The 14,867-nt window shown below is 39.0% G+C and overlaps 1 protein-coding gene across 7 annotated transcripts in view; it reads left to right on the plus strand.

Annotated features, from left to right (window-relative positions):
- The window catches only part of GBF1 (golgi brefeldin A resistant guanine nucleotide exchange factor 1), a 110,358-nt gene that overhangs the window by 21,633 nt on the left and 73,858 nt on the right, over positions 1-14,867 (plus strand). The gene's annotated exons all lie outside the window — the stretch shown is intronic.

Raw genomic sequence — 14,867 nt, forward strand, 5'->3', positions numbered from 1 at the left:
AGAAAGTCTGTGTTCATCTTATTGTTGCACTGTTGCCAGCATGCATGCCTCTTATCCCGGGTGTTCCAGCTTCTAGCAATTGAGATTTGAAGTCTACCCCTTAGAAGTGTCTGTTTCTCTTCAGACTGCCCAGATGCTGTTCCTTGAAGCCCTTTTAATCTAGTTCTTTATCCATTTTGTTTTTCCTTTGCCTGGCTCACCCTGGAATAAAACTGAAAGGGCTGCACTTCATGTTGCAGGTGAAATTTCACATCAAAGGACACCTGTGTTGTCTGATCATCTGGTACTGGTAAACTGTTGTTTGTTTTTCTGTCTATCAACTGTCAGTATGTATGGCAACTACTTTTTAATCAGGTACCTAGCAATAGGAATTAAATCAAGCATAACATATAGTCAGAATATATTATCTTTGCTTATGTGTATTCCAGCATTTTAGTAAAAGGATGTTGTTCCTTTCCCCAACATTTGTATTTTGTTTTAAAATGGCAGAGTTCTGCTGTGAACTAAAGGCAAGAAGCAGAGATAGTCTACGGCGCATTAAAAGTGTATTAAAAGAATCAGACTGTGATATTAAAAAGAATTGTAGTTACTTAAATTTGAAAGAAATCTAGGACCAAAGCACAAGGAGATTATTTGTAAAGGGCTTTGAAATTGTAAAGTATTATGTGCAATGAAATATGGAGTAGTATTGGGAAGCATACAAGAGGGGTGTTAGTTTAAATAAGCATAAGAAATGGGGTGTCAGCATATTAGCAGAGTTTAAATTTCCTACAAACACTTAATGTTTCTGAACATGAAGAGACGTGAACAGAAAGCCCAAGTATTTGTAGTCCATGAAAAGTAATCAGTTTTCTTTGACTTGTTAATGAGCAAGATGACTAAATGTCTTTAAAGCAGTAGAAAATGTACAGATTTCTGTTGCTTGTTTTTAGTCATTACCTACCTCTTGCATGGAGTACTCTGCAACAATGTAAGAGAACCAAATGTGGATTAGAAGTGCTAGATTAAGTTGGAAGGAAAGGAAAGAGAAAGATTTGGTAATAAGTGAAAACCAGAAAAATGCTCAAGAAACTGCAAGTTTTTGGACCTGCTGCTGTGAAGAAAATGACTAGAATAGTTAAAACTCTTACGGGAGCTTTTTCTGCAGGGTTTTCTTCTGGGACCACTGTTCCACAAGAAGAATGGCTTTGCTCTGGATGTGTCTGCATGATGATTTATTCAGGATGGCTGTAGAATTACATGTAACTCTGATCTGGCTGTGTTGATAGGTGTTGTCATGTAAATAGGAAGCATTTAATCTCTGTAAGTATAACTATTTTGCATTCTACAACTGTCAGTTGCAACTGTCTAGGTAATACTGAAAGCTTATGGTATTTAAAAGTTATTTACTGGCAGTAAATGCTGAATTGTTGACCTGTTCTGATAATCTCAGCTGTTTAATTGTATGAAGATAGTTGTTTCATGTGAAACCTTTAAACTGTTTTAACTACTAATTCTGGTGCAAGAATGCACATGATAAGGTGATGAAAGGAGCAAACAGGGACACATAAGTATATAGAATCTAAGTGGCAGCAGAGTTACTTTGTTCTTGACCTTCTCTTGAACACCTTCTAGGTGGTAAGCTGTATGGGAATGGAGGTGATCATTGCCTTTGTGAGATACCTTAGTGCCTGGTATTTTCTGAGCTGAAGTTCTACTTTGTGAAAACCACCTGAAGTATTAGCTTAATTTAATCTTTCAGTCTGAGCCCACAAACTTAAACTGCACAGAACTTGATTAGCTACAACAGGCTGTTGTAAAATATTTATGCTGCAACCTTATTTTTGGTTTTAAGAGAAGAATCACTTATGCTTAGAGATAGAAAAAGCAGTGAAAGCAAGGCAAAACTTGGGACCAAGACATAGACATTTCAAGCGTACCCTGTGCAAGCATAGCTGAAGCTTTATATGTGCAAAAGCTGCCCGAGTTTCTTGTAGTGCACAAACAGCACTTAGGGCCAAATGTCAATGCCACAGAAGTTGCTTTGCAAAAAGAGCATGCTTTTCCAAAATTTTTTTAGCTTTGTCTTCCATAACTTGTTTCCTCTTTCTCTTCTGTTACTTTCTGTTTATGCTTTTTTTTGCTGTCTGTTCCCATGTAAGCCCATTAAGACTCTAATCTTTTTGTGTCAAACTTAGAACTAATGTAACTTTTCAATAGGAAAACCCCTGTATTTTTCTGACACAGTTCTTCTCACTTCCCATTCTTTATGTCCCTTTGCACAGTCAGCACTGAGTTTTTGTTGGGCTTAATATAAAGGGGCTTAGGAAGGCAGGTGCTTCGGGATTTGAATTTATGAGAGTTCCAGACATGGAGTGTCATATGTGCTTCTTCCCCCCCTGCCCCGGTCTTCTTCTGTAATGCTCTGTAGTCTGTAATAGGTTGAGATGTAACATTCATTAAACCATTCCTCACATTCCCTGCTTTGAAAGCTTATCAGGACTGCTTTGATTTAGTTATCTGGAACAAAAAAAGCCATTTGTGAAGGTTGGAATGGAGCTCTGGAGCAATAATATATTGGAGATCAGATTCAGGTCCCAGTTGTATTATTCCTAGGGATTTGTTTGCCTGTGTACACACAGGAGCAGAGTGGTGTGTATGGAAGGCTTGCAGGAATGCAAATTGGACACATTTTGTTGGGACCTGTAGGGGATTTTCACTGCTTCATAATTTTTCAAACGTTTGTTATACATCAGGCAGCCACTGCCTCTTCTTTAAACCTTTAAATCCCCCCTCTTTTTCCTGTTCTAAAGGTCAGATTTTTTGACAACTGTGTGCAGGAACAAGATTTGTTAAATCCCTTCATTTTTATTCATACAAATATCGGCGTTTAGCAAGCAAGAGTCACCCCAGGATTCAGAGGCACATAAAGCTCAGTACAAGCCTTCTGAACCTAAATTCAATTCAGAGATCTCTTCAGGACTGAACCTGCCATCTGAATATTAACCCTTGGCACTGCATAGGGAATGCATGGTAGAAATTGCATCTCTTTTTGTCTTTGAGTGGGCTGGCTTCGCAGGGTGGCTCCTGTCCTCATAGCTGCAGAGCCATGTCCTGAATCTTGTCCTGGGTGCTTCCTTAGGCGTAGGGCTCAAGGCTGAAGAGCTGTCATATCTGGACATACCACATTTACTCATCTAGCACTAGTCCTTTCTGGTGAGACAGCAAAATACTTCATGTTGAGCCTTTCCTGTTCTGATCCAGTCAATGAAGTAACAGAGTCCCCAGTATTAAATCCTCTTGAAGCTATTTTAGTTTGGTTTTATACAGTTATATGCAACTCTGCTTTGAAAAAGCTATGTGATGTGCTGCTGATCTTTGCAACGTGAATGAAGACTAGGTATCCCCATTCTTTAGGGATGACTGACAGTGATTTGCTCCCCGGAGAGCTAGTCATAGGCATTGTTCAGTAGCTGTGAACATCCTTGCCTTTCTTCAACGTGGGTGAAGGGAAAAGGTTTAGGAGAGGGAAGTTCCTTTTCTTACTCAGAATAGCTTCTGTTGACTAAGGCAGTTGATAGATGAGATCTGGCAAGTGATACTGTGGTGTTTTATACAATATTGTAAACCATTCCATTGAGCAAAATGCTATGCTAGCAGGGTGGATTTTTTGTTGTGTAATTATCAGAAAAAAATTTGTGTCAACATAGGGATAATGGTCAGGGGTTGTGCCTTTTTATCATCTGCTGGACTTCATACTGAGGTGACTGTGGAGTGGCCGTATGTTTCCTTTGTTTAAGTCTTATGTAGGGATTATAATTTTGGAGGGAGGTGCAGCAGACAGCTGAAAAGGCTGTGCTGGGCAGAATCTTGAGTGCTTATTTCATCACAGCAGGATTCTGCAGAGCTAGTCTATCTACTCCTCAAGCTTACCTGTGCTGTTTACGTCTGTCAGCTCATCTGTGCTAGTTATGAATAAGAACTGTGTTTCCTAACCACTGTCACTGTGTTTATATAAATTTATGATATGGATTGTTGGATGTGCAGAAGTCATTCTGCTCACATAGCATGTTTTGTGTAGAGTTATGTACAAAGCAGTTTTGTTAACTTTCATCATGCTAAATTTTGCCAGTATAATACACATCCTCAGACAGTGCAGATATGCCATATATTCAGAACCTGGATCTTACAGTTCCTTTCCATCACAGCTAGTAACACAGTGTAGATAACCTGAAGAATGCTTTTCCTGTGGGCTTTTTGTGTATTGATGCAAAAGTATGGGGCAGGGAGGAGGGTTGTCAGAGCCATTTTCATGACTTGGCATGTTTACTGGATTTAACACACCTGAGATACCAGAAATGGTTAGGCTGTGATCTGGTGTTAGGAAAAATAAAGAAAAATGTTAAATATTTTAGCACAGATCACTGTCAGCTTGCTTTAATATTAATGTAATTTATTTATTTATTTTTTAGCTATTGCAAAGATGCTTCTCTGGAGATGTTCTGCAGCTAGCCAAGAGTTTCTGCACTGCCTTAGGTGTAAATTGGCTAAGTAGGTACAGACAGCTGGTTGCTTCTTGCAAAGTTCTTAGCCTCGTGGTGAGAGTGGCAACAGTTGCTCTGGAGCCCTAGGGACTGACCTCTGAGGCTGTGCCTACTCGTTCTTGTTTAGAAAGAGGTCTTGGTTCTGACTGGCCTCAATGCTGGAATAGTATTTCATTCTTGAGCTTGGTGTTCTGAAGCAGAAAGGTGATGGTCCAAAGTATTTTAGTATGCTATCTCCTAGCCAAGTGAGGTCCCCTTAAAGGCTGGCTAATGAAGAACTATTGCGGCAACCACTTACAATAACGTGTTAACTCATCACCTCTCCTGTGCCAATGGCTTTTGGCTGCTAAGTTAAAAAATGTGGTGGGCAAGTATGACTTGAGCTTGATACCAGCAAAAAGAAGCCTGCTTGTCACTATGTGTAGTGATTGTACTGCTGTGTTTATACCCCTCATTCCTGGAGTGAGTAAAGCCTGTGTTGGGTTCCATATTGTCCAGGATGAGAAGCCTTGGGTATGGGGGCTGAAGAAAAGGACATAGTTTGCTTTCTCAAAATGAAACAGCTAACACCACCTTGGAAAAAGACCTGTTCTGTGGAGGAAGTATGTTCAAACAGTGTTGCTAGAATACTGAATGGACTGTAATGGAATCTGTTGAAGATTGGCCTTGGTGCTTTATAGATGAACCAGGCCTTCAGAAGGGTTTGACCTGAGTAGCAATTTTAAACATAAGGTTGTGGTTAATCAGTCAGAACGAGAGGGAAGGGAAGTGCATAAAGCTTGTCCTTTTTGGTGTTTGCATTAAGAGACTTTGGTATCTCAGAGGTTTTTCTTTTTTTCTTTTCAATGATCAATTGAAATGTGTTCCATGCAACTTTCTGGAGCCTCAGCAAACTAGTGGGGAAGGCCATTTGGGGGCATTAAGTAACAGCTAACTAAAAAGGCATGAATAAAATTAAAACAAAACAAGAGGTAATTGCCTTTTGTGTAGATAACCTGGCCTGCAGGGTCTTGATTGTGCTGATAATATAGGCCAGAAGTGACTTGAAATAAGCCATGAGAGAGAAGGAGATTTCTACATGGATAATGAGCTCTCTGGAAGCATAAAGGATTAATCTGTTAATCTGTTAGAAAGTGGGATGCAATTTATTTCAGTGAGATGTGTATTTAATTTATCTCTTTTGAGTAACTTTTTCCTGTTGTCTTTGTTGGAAAATGTTTGGATGACACCCCCACCCATTGCCCCTTGAAAGACTGGTGGGAAGGTTTCCTTGGTGTTCCAAGTAGTGAAGGAGGCTGATTGCAGCTGCCTGACCCGGCTCATCTCCAGCTTCATCCTGGTCATTTCTCTTACCTGTTTGCAGGTGACTTATGCCTGTTGAAGGTGTTTGAAGGACATCTTGTAATTTTCTCTTCCTTTTTGAAATGTCAATCAACATTGATAGATCCTTTCTATTGTTAGTAATACACGTCTGTAAAGAAGCATGTAGTGTGCAGTTACTGTGTAAATTGCTGCTTAAAGGATGATGTTCCAGGATTCATGGACTGGTAAATGACCAGGTGTAGAAAGGATAGTAGTGAATTTTCTTTTAAGCCACCCATGTAACACTGAAGGTCATATTTTTAAAGGTTTGGGTTTTGGTTTAGTTTTGGTTTGTGGTTTGTTGGGTTGGTTGGTTTGTTTGTTAGTTTAGGCTGTTTAATATCTGAAAATTTGATTTCTATACATAAATTATTGGAAGGATAGCATAATTCCTGCTGCTGCTCATGTTATCAGAAACAGAGACAAATGTGCAATTCGGTTGCCTGTGTGGACTTTGAAGTGACTTGTGGCTGATAGCAGAGAGGTAGTCTTTTGGGATGAAGTGTTGTTATCTGTGTAACCTGGACTGGAAGGAGCAAAAGAGTGCAAGTGTCCACGTGACGTGGGACAAATTGTAGTGATTAATAGAAGTCATTACAACGAGCTGCCTTGGAGTAGCTGGTTAGGAGCTGTAAATCTGGCCAGTTAATGGCACTTTAAACAGGAAATGACAAGTTTGGCTTACGCCTGGTGTGAAGGAGGGTGCAACTGTTGTCCTGCTTCAACAGCTTTCAGCAATATGCTGGGTGGATGGAGGGTCCCACACAAATGTAATTAATCGAGTTTGGGGTCTCTGAAGTGTTGACAAGCATTGTGTAGGATACAAAACCAGCTTCTGAACTGCAGCCACTGTATTGCTGGATTAAATTTGACCAGTAAGGTTTGCAAGAGGCTGAATGGCAATGCTTGGCAATTGGTTTGCTTCATGGATTTTTGGTGGTAGTATAAATTAGAATGGTAGTAATTCTGATTGTGGCTGATGAAGCAGTGGTGAAACAGGGTCTCTGTTCTTCTGTAGCACATTTTAACCTTAGCTGGCTACTTCCCTGTATTAGAAAGTAGATGTGGCTGTTTGCTGTGTTGTGCATCCCCTGATTCTGGATGGCGCTTGCATTTCTTCTGCTGTTAGTTATAGCAAACAAAAATTCCAGCATGCACGGAGGCTAATAATTTCTAGAGTAAGCAAATCTGGCTTCATAATTTTTTTTCTTTGTTCATGTTGAGAGTCTTGTCTCACAATTTTTAGTTTAATCCCTTTGTTTTAGAATGGTTGGTGGTATCTGTTTGAGCAGTCAGCATTTGGAATAGCAAGCATGGAATCTCTCAGGCAGATTACTTGGTGATGAGTTTTGTGTTTTACCTTGATATGATGGAGTTAGACCTGGTGGTAAGGAGAAGCAGTCAAACAGCTACCTGGAAAATTACCTTTTTTACAGAAGAGGGGCAGTTTCCTGTTTAAAATTTGGCATTTGCTTATGTATGAACTGCCTTGGGGAGGGGGGAGTGAGGGGAGGGACTTTCTTTTCCTTATAGGAAAATCCAGTTTAAAGACTGAAGTATGGGACCAGTTTGTGTCAGAAAAGTACTTTACTACCTTACCATTGCAAGTAAAGATTTGTCTGACGTACTGTTGCTGCTTTCCCCTTTAACCCCAAATAATTATAGCATGTCAGCTTTGTCTGGATAAATACTAGCTTTGATTTCCTACTTAAGACTAAGATTTAAACAGAAGGCTAGGATTTAGTTGGTTTCCTCTGTGACAAGAAATGTCCTCTGTGAATGTGTAGGGTATCAAGTAAAGGGTGGATTTCTGAGAATTTGTTAGTAAGCTTCTTTATGCTGAAAGTAATTCAAAATGGAGATGTAGGGGTTTTGTCTTGAGCTGAGTTGGGTTTTAATGGAAGATGACTTTTTCAAACTTGGGAATGGGGAATCTAGCTAGCCTAGGCACAAATGGCAAAAGTAGCTTTTAATAAAGAAATTGTCCTTTAGTGACCTGAAACTTCTGCAGCCTGAGATGTGGACAGTTACAACAGTGGAGGTAACCTGTTACAACACTGGAAGTAACCGTTGCTCTTCCTGTGCAGCTGACTTCTACGCAGAAGTTTCAAGTTGGTGTGAGGGACTTTGGATATACCCACCAACAAGATAATTAGCTGAATTGATATTTAGATGAATGGGAACTAGAAAAATCAGCTTGGCAGTCTGCATCTTAAATTTCACATTTGAGAAAATTAGGCTAAAGACACCAACATGTAACATATTGAGAGATACGAAGTTGAAAAATACAGTATTTTTGTGTAACTGGTTGTAACTCATACTTAGTTCTGAGATTATTTTTTTTTGGTGAACAGTAAAAATTTCCCTAATATTGCAATATAGCAAATTGTTCTGCTCTTGACTCTGCCTCTAATTAACCTTTTCTAATCCAGGAAATTATCATAGTATACAAAAGTTGATTAAACTAACCTTCAGGAACTGCCAATAATGCAGTCATGTGATGTGGTGAATGGAATGTGGCAAATAGCTTATGGGCTGCTGTGAGGGGCATTGGATATGGGCCCTGTGCCTCCAAAAATTAGACAGCCCTATTAAAACAGTCATGCGTTAAATAACACATCACCAGGTCCCTTTGTGTCTCTTTATTCTCATCAGGTGTCGGAAACCATTAGGATCAAATTTTTCCTTTTCAGTTAGATAATAGGCATTATGAAGTGGAGGAGAGAGTGGAGAGGCTCAGGCCAGCAGTCCTGGTACTGATTAAGGGTACCTTCCTAATTTTTTTTTTCTTTTTTTTCCCCTAGACAGAATCAGTGGTTTGCCTATGTGCAGCCTGCAGGCAATAGAATTAAGTTTTCATTCTAGTCTTGTAGTGTCCGTAAGTTGTTTTCTAGCACTGAACGTGTATTAGTAGGCAAACTAAGTAAATGAAGGGTAAAGTGTGAGATGAAGGACAATATGTAAAAGTAAAGATGAGTATGTACTTTTGGCCCTAAATTAGAATTCTACAGGTGTTGTTTTTTCCACTCTTCCTTGAGTTTTTAAAGATTATTGTTAAATTAGATGTTCAAATGCAAGTCATGCAGAGGGTACTACAATAATATGTTTATTTATGCATGAAAATACTCAAGTTTTCTGTTATCTTTGCACTATTGTTGTATTGTATGCAAGTAATTCCTCCCACCCTGAACCCCTTCTGTAAGCAATCACTTTACTCCCTGGTAAAAATTTATCTATACTTTAAATGTTAATTTGCTTCAAGAGAGAAGGTGAATTTAAAGCACAACAGCTTTTCTGCATAATACCATGTATAGATTACCTTTCTCCTGTTTGTCATAGTCCATTTTGAAAGTTAGTATTGAATAATAGTGTGTAAACAAAACCCTAATGAAGTCTCATTCTTATTCATTAGGTTGTATTGCTTCCTCTCCCTTAGAGAAGAGATGATGCAGTAGGTATTGGTGGGTTATCAAATTGTACGTTAATGCTTTCCTCTGACGTCTACTTTGTTTGCGAAAAGGACTGAATGCCTCCTCTTCTTGAATATGTAGAGGGATTTAACTAGAACTGGGAAATGGATATTCTTCTACTTCTTCCCCACATATCCAAGCAGTAGTTCTTCTGAATCATGAAGTATTAATGCTCTGATGTTTAGGACTAGTTATTGCTCATACCATGGTTCAGCTGCAGATTTTCCTGGGCTAATGGGAGCAGAGTAACTGGGGACCAATTTGACAGTCCCTATTTTCTGTTACTGGGGGATGTACTTGGATAAAAGTAATGCATATGGAGTAGATAGGGGATTTTTTTTTTTTTGCTAGCTTTTATGTTTTAAGTAATTACTTAAACTGTGAAGCAGTTGTTTTCCTTATGAAAAGAGTTATTACTCTGTATATGCTCTTGGAGGGAGGGACTACACAGTAAAGGAGTTAATCTTCTGGGAAAAGGTCCTCATATCCCACTCAAGTTATGGAGTTGTGATCAGTCTCCAATATAGTGGAGTCCGTTTGTTCTCAAACTGTTGATTATAGCACATTGGGAGTCTGCAAAGCCACAGTTATTGGTTTGCAGTGGATGCAGAATGGTATTCAACACTGATTTAAATGAAAATAGTTCACAGGAATCTGGTGACTAATTGAATTCTACTAATTAAATCAGAGTGTGAGCTGCTGCTTTAATGTATTTATTTTAATAATATTATTTGTACTTTGGTAGTTCTCAGAAGCTTCAAGTATGGTTAGGCCAGTTGTTTTTAAGTGTTGAGCATGCATAAATGTTTCAGTTAAAAGTGGCACAGAGCAGGAGGGAGGAAGCATTGCTGCCACTTCACAGATGGGGAATTGAAGCACAGAATTAACCTTCTTGGGTTCCTTAGGAACTCTGTTGTACACATCCTGAGGAATTATACTCGTGTTGCTTGTGGATCTAATCAGGTGTCCAACTGCAAAGCTAGCTTTTTGTATGTGGCATGTTGAAGGAAATTGAAATGAAAAGGGATTTCTTTACTGGCAGTTTTTGCTTTTCACTTTCATTTTATGCTTAAACTTAGACAAATAAAGAGCTAAGAATGGGAGATTAAAATGAAATTCAGACATATGTGCTTCTCCACTCCCCTCTTTCCCTCAGATTGTAATTTGCTCCTTGTAGAGAAAGGAACTGGAAGACAGTTGTGGGCAGAGGAATTTAGTACCTTTTTTGGAATATTGGCTAGAAAGCCTTTAATAATCTTATTACTCCCAGTGGCCATCGAGTCTTCATGGCAGTGTGGATTTGCAGTCAGTCACTTCTATCCTGAAATATTTCTGTTGTAAGGAATGGTTTTTATTCTATATTATATTGTATATGTACTGAATTTTTCTGAGCCTTTTGGACTGGTGAACCTGATTTGTTGGTACAGCTCTGTGACTGCATGATGCTAGAGCAGCAAGCCTCTAAGGACTTGAGCTCTGAAGCATATGGATAGAGAAATAACAGTTCTTTCATAGACTTTATCTGCCTTTGAAGTGGTGATGTGAATGGTGGAAATTTCTTTATTATTAGCAGGTTTGGGTTACCATCCTTTTTTAGTCATTGGCCATATTGATCAAAGAAGGAAATGAAGTAGTTCTCATGGCTGGAAGATGAAGACTGGACTCTGCAACAGCTGTGGCTTCTGGAGTCATTTCCTGCTCTTCGGCTCGTGCTCTGTATTAGAAGATGACAGCACTGGGCAAACTTGACTCATGAGCTAAAAAAAATCTAAGGTCATCCTGGCATAGGCTTTTTGCACTTGTGGTGGGAAGAAAAGTTTTGTGGAGCTTTGACATTATTAGTGATAAACTTAGTACTGGAATGGCTGGACTTGTTTTATTGGGGCCATGTTGCTTGTTTTGAAGTGATTGGTGTGAGCTAGAAATAGCGCAGTGTAATACTTCCTTGCCTGCATTTGCTCACTGCTGCCTTGGGGCTGCGGACTTACCGAAGGAACAGTGTCTTGACAAGATGGCTGTGTTTTCTTGCCACTAGATGAGCATGCTAGGTGACTTGTATGGAGCCCTACCTGGCAAAGAAAAAAACAGTACACAGCACAAGATGCTGGAAGCATCTAAAATTCTAAATGACTTTTCATTCATTGATTCATATGCAGCCAACATTAGGGAAGAGTTGACCTAAAAAAAAAAAAAAAATGCACATGCAAGATTTAAATTTCAGGACTACCTTCTGAACCTTCAAAAACATAGGTATAAATTAAAATTCTTTCTCAGCTACTCAGTAGCCTCTATAAGGTGAATGATACCATTTTGTTTCTACTATCATTTTTCAGTTGATATATTGCACTTGGTGTAAAAATTCAAGTGCGTTTGGGGAGAGACCAGTCTTATTTCAAGAATGACTCCTTTCTTCATCTCTGGATTTAGACCTTGTAGTGGGAATTCAGGCTCAAGCTGGTCATTCTTTCCTTGTTTTTTTTACTTCCTCTGTGAGTCTGCAGAGGACTTTGGATCCTTGGACTGGTTGTTTAGCTTTTTCTACCTTAATCACCTACATATAGAAAAGGAGGAGGGGGTTGTTTTTTGCAGCTATTGCTGTTCTCACTGGCCTGTTCTTACCAAGTGTTTGCAGTGGTAGCAGCTTTGTCATGAACAGTAAAGCTGCCTTCTGCTAACGTGGGCATGCATTTATTAGGCTTTGGAGACTGATGTGTAGCTTGGACTCTAATCATATCTGGTTGTCAAGAGAAAGCTCTATCTGATTTCTGCGCCTGATCAGTCACTGACTGATATGACAGCCCATGTGTCTGAAGTGTTGAGCAGCAGGTAAGTGCTGACACTTTGATTGGACAGGCCACAGTTTGGGGATTGACAGCAATGTCTGCAATGACGTTGGAAGAGCAGCCAAGAATTTACTTTCAGTGGACGAATAGGATTAGTTACTATGTTTAGCTGACATTAAGCTGTAAATTATCTGAAAGGTGGAAAGAGATTCCACTCAGAGTTCATGTAGAATTTCCATTTATTAATCTGGTTGCACTGGGTCTGAATGTTTACAAGGGTCTTCCTGTACCATGTGTTGTGTGTGTGTGTTTGATGGATGTTCTTAGTACTTAATTTGCTACACCATTCAAAGAACCCAGTTAGAAATTAGGCCTGGTCATGTCAGGTGCTGTGTAAAGCCATACATTCAAGCCCTGAGGAGCTTAGGTTATATTACCTTTGTTCTGAAAGCACTTGGGTATTTGCTTAAAATTAGGCTGATGAGTATTTGTGTTGAGGGCGGTGGAGTTTCCATTTATTGATAATTTAATGTTTAATCGCAGTCTCATCTAATTCTTCTGTCTTCAAGGTACTTGCACCCACACATTTATTACAGTAATTCTTCGGTTCTTTTCAGAAGTGGAAAACAGTCTGCCTTGCTCAACTCTGTTGAGAAGATGGGTGGCCATTGGCGCTGTGTAGGCCTCTCTGCTGTTACATACCTGCTTGTAAGAAATTCTCAGCACTGAGTCACTCGTTATCTGTTAGTGCAATTACCAGCTTCAGCAGTCCTCAGCTTGAGTTTTAGGGTTTTTTATACCTAATACTCAGCCTCCTTCCTCAGCAAAAGTAATTACTTATCTATTCTTTTAAGATAAAGTATGTAAAGCAAGTATAGCAGAGCTAACACCTTGTAGGTTTCACAAGAGCTGGCCTTCAGGGAGATGTTTATCACAATCCCTAGATGACAACAACTTTCTTTTTCAGGTCATAAATAGACTTTCACCTCTTAATTCACCTTTATGCAGTTCACAAGTGTAGGGTTTTTTTTTTCTTGTCTAATAGGTTATATTTTATTCTTTTTAGTGACCTCAGTCAATGAAGTTTGCTGGTATTGCTTTTTAAATTTTGTTTATTTGTCCATAACTAGCTCTGATAGAAAACAGAGGGAAGATACTCCAGTCTCTGAAGAATAAGCAGTAAATATAAAATAACTGTTAGCTTTAATAAAAAAAGTGTTTTGTTAATTCATTTCTACCTATTGCTGTTTGTGGCAGGAAGCTGCCGAGTGGTTTGGTGCATTAAAATGTCATACAAATTTTGCTTTAAGCTGTTGTGTATTGCTACTTTGTCAATTGTCTAGTAGTTGTGCAGCCACAATTCCTGTTTGAAGTGAACCTTAGGAGAAGGAATTCAATGTACTGCTCTATAAGCTTTGCTGGCTGGCCTTTTCTGTTGCAAACGTTTTGCAGCTCAACAGGGACAAGTTTCAATGGTCGCTGTCTTACAGCTGCCAACTACTTTGCACTCATTATGTTTTTGGGGTGGCTGGACAGCTGGTTTTCTCTTATAGTATTCTCTTTTGTTGCAACTTTTTCTCTATTGCACTTTTTCTTACTGTTTGTCATACAGATTTAATTTTGTGTGTGCATTATGAAGGATGCCCCTTGGTTTGAGTGAGGATCCTTCAGGAGAATTCTCATGGAACAACTGAACAGGAGAGAAAGGAAAAGAGGCTGTACACGGGTGGCACTTCCATGCTGTATGCTTTTTGATGTATCTGTATGCATAGTGCTGGTGAAAATTTATTTCAGGAAGAGTCTGATAATGAACTAATTTAAAAATTGGCATGTTTCAGGGTGCAACAATTGTAATTCTGGTGTTGGTGTACCAAATTTTGTAGAGATTTTTGATACATTTTCAGACTAACTGTTGAGAAAGACTGGAATTTTTCATTTAGTTCTTTTCAATTATTGGTTACCTAAACATTTAGTTATTCAGGCAGACTTGAAATTAGAAATGACCAGCATGTATATTCCCTTTATATTTTTCCTGTGCAGAACCTAGTGATTCCATCTACAGAGAGGTAAAACCTCACATCCCAAAGCTTGGCTTTATGCTAGACTAATTGTTCACGCTCTAGAGTTCGTTGCATGCAGTTGTTAGCTGTATCAAGGGTTTTCAATACTTTGACTTGGTCACTTCCTGATTTCTTGAAGTGGGCTTCCTTTTCCATATGACAAGCTTTGAATTACTATTTTTCTTAGTTCCACATGTAACTTGCCATCTGTCATAAAGGGTGCTAACAATATACTGCAGTCCGTTAGCTGTTTGAGTTTCGTATCTATGTTCCTTTTCCGGTTGGTGATGTCTTCTGTTTCTTTTGAGAGAAGTTGATATAGTTAATTTATTTTGCAAAAACAGGAGTGAGAACCCTTCTCTATGAGGTAATGTTTCAGCAGGGAGGTGAACCAGACTTCATCTTAGTTTGTATTCTTTTTTAAGCTCTAGTGCTCGAGCGATACTGTATAAGAATAATCATTTATGCAAATGCAGTCATTTCATGCATGACCATTTAAAAGGCTTCTGAAATTTAGACAATTGCAGGTGTAAGAGGCAAGTATTTTCACCGAGTCAGCTTTTCTCTGCAAACATTTTTCACTTATCAGCTCGAGGCGGTAGATGAGACTTAATGTGTAAGTGGTAAATTAATGTTCCCTTTTGTCCTTCTCCTTAGGGATCACTTGGG

The sequence above is a fragment of the Haliaeetus albicilla genome, chromosome 11 (genome assembly GCF_947461875.1).
Source record: "Haliaeetus albicilla chromosome 11, bHalAlb1.1, whole genome shotgun sequence".
Classification (NCBI taxonomy): domain Eukaryota; kingdom Metazoa; phylum Chordata; class Aves; order Accipitriformes; family Accipitridae; genus Haliaeetus; species Haliaeetus albicilla.